The 2,500-nt window shown below is 43.7% G+C and overlaps 1 protein-coding gene across 1 annotated transcript in view; it reads left to right on the forward strand.

The window, feature by feature from the left end:
• The window catches only part of LOC308315984 (cadherin-4-like), a 219,800-nt gene that overhangs the window by 171,940 nt on the left and 45,360 nt on the right, over positions 1 to 2,500 (forward strand). The gene's annotated exons all lie outside the window — the stretch shown is intronic.

Below are 2,500 nucleotides of genomic sequence, written 5' to 3' on the forward strand. Positions count from 1 at the left end.
TGAAGATTTATACAACACTGCCATGGGGCAAAGTGATTTAATTTCTCATGCATGGCTTCTGTCCACACAGAACAACCTGAAATGATGGAGAGGAAAGGAGTCGAAGGAGAGGAGGACACTGTTAGTCAGTGTACTGTGCAAGTGTAATCCTCCTCCTTGCATATCCCAGTTAAGGATATCCCAGTTACTAAGTTTAAGTACTATAAGTAAAACATGTGAGTACTTTTACCACCACTGCCCTAGAGGAGGGTCATAGTGGTAGTTGGAGTCAGTGTCGCCCCCTAGAGGAGGGTCATAGTGGTGCAGTGATAATTCGTGTTTCTGTTTAATGAGGTAAGTGTTCTTTGAAGTAATAACCATCGACGCCTGGAGCTCGTTAATTACCATAGCTGTCAGTTGTAATTCACAGAGATATGAGCACAGTTCTCTGAAGAATACCACCCCCCCCCCCTGTTCCCCGAGGACAACACACACACACATAGGCCTACAGATATACTTGAGTAGCATGCACAATGGGCACGGTGTGATGGCAGTGCATTGCATGGCATCTGATTACGTATGTTTTTACACCCCCCCCCCCCCCCCCCCCCCCATCCACCCCTCTGGTGGTGTTTGTTAAACTGTGCATGTACAATAATGTGCTGGGGAAGTCTCCTCTGTCAAGCTTGAGGAGCGGGATATAACATGGCGTCACTTCTCCATTGAAACTTCAATGGACGTTCCTGCATTCATATAGTACTGGATATTAACCCATTTTGACCTGGGAACGATTCTACAAATAGCTTCTAAATCCTGACAGTTTTCTGAAAATCCCTATGTTTCTATGTCAGTGGTTCTCAAACATTTTCATGTCAAGGACAATATGTTGTTCCAAGGACCCCCCAGAAGCAAAGATTTTAGTTAAAAACGTTCGCTCTGAAAGAATATATATTCAAAGATTTGCACCACATTTTCACGATTATTCGAAAATAGCAGACCGACAAGTTCATACAAGTTCAACAGCTATTGAGTATAACATAATGCTTAAAACACCAAAAGGGGTTCCCGCCCAAAATGGGTTAACACAGATCAGGATGGAGGACAGTTATGAGGATGGAGAAGTGATGACGATGATGGCGATGATGAGGAAGGTGATGATGGCGGTGTTGGTGATGATGACAGCTTGTTATTCCACTGCTTGGAGCAGCCAAGATGACGCCTGTCTAATATCGTATATCCCTCCCATGTCCTTGTTAGTTGCTCAAGCTATTTTCTTGGCAGGGCAGATTTTCCTGGTGTGTCAAAAGTGTGGCTAAATTGGTTCCATGAGAGGAAGATGGAGACAGCTTTGGACAGTGTCAGACTGTTTAGGTGCACTCATGGCTCTGCCCTGAAATAGTCCCTGATTAGAAGAGAGAAGCTGGCTGCTACCATGTCTATCTACGTGCACACTCACTCACTCACACCCGAAGCATTTCTGTGTGCGTGCATGCTGTGTGCAGGTAAATCGGAGTAATTTTGAAAGAGTGGTTTCATTGGCTGTCATGTTGATAATGGAAGGAGATGGAGGGTGGTTAGATACATTTTGGACATAAAAATGAGGCATCGCCTCAGTGTAAGTCACAGGCCTGGCACTGAGCTGTGCGTGCGTGCATGCGTGCAAGTGCACACACACACACAGTGAATAATATCCAGTGAATGAGATTACGAACCGGGCTAGATGGGACGGTTCAAATGACGTACCGTAGTCGTAGGCAATCACTGATTGGTTAAATTACACACGCGGAAGGGGTTGTGTTGAAGCAGAAATGATGCAAGTTAGTTAGTTAGTTTCATTTATTGTCCACGTGTGGAAATTCGTCTTCGGTCTCAACAGTAAAAAACAAACGGTTACAACAACAGCAACAACACTTAACACAATTATTTTCTCATGGCAAAAAAGTGCAGGACAACAGTGGCAAATACATTGAAAAAACAAACAAATCTAGCGAGACAGAAAGCAGTCATTCCATGGGATCACAGTAGCTACACAATACTTTTCGTCTTCGCAGCTTCTCATTTCTATTTTCAAGTCATGGCAGAAATAATCCAGTGGACAGTGGAGGACACGCTGATGTTAATCACCATTTGGTCCAAACTGATGTGCAAACGGCACTCAGTGGCATAGAAAAGATGTATTCTTTGAGACACACATACGGGTATTTGGGGGTCTTGACGAATCCCCATTCCTTTATGATTATGGGGTGAAAACAAAACAGCTTACCATTGGAATTGCATTAGGGAACCTATATGTTGTTACATTTTATGGGTTTATTCTGTCATAGCGCAACACATGGTGAAGTATTGTAGTGCAGGTAATTGCAACAACCACCAATGCTGTGAAAAATGAAAATGGGGCCTGCACCAAATATTCAAAACATTTCCGCGATTCTGCCAATAATCATTCTTTGAGACACACAACCAAGTTTTTGCGGGGTCAATCAAAGAATCACGTGCTGTTGATCCCCTCCCCATATTCGCT

Source organism: Protomyctophum bolini (genome assembly GCF_963924005.1).
Source record: "Protomyctophum bolini genome assembly, chromosome: 5".
Lineage (NCBI taxonomy): Eukaryota > Metazoa > Chordata > Actinopteri > Myctophiformes > Myctophidae > Protomyctophum > Protomyctophum bolini.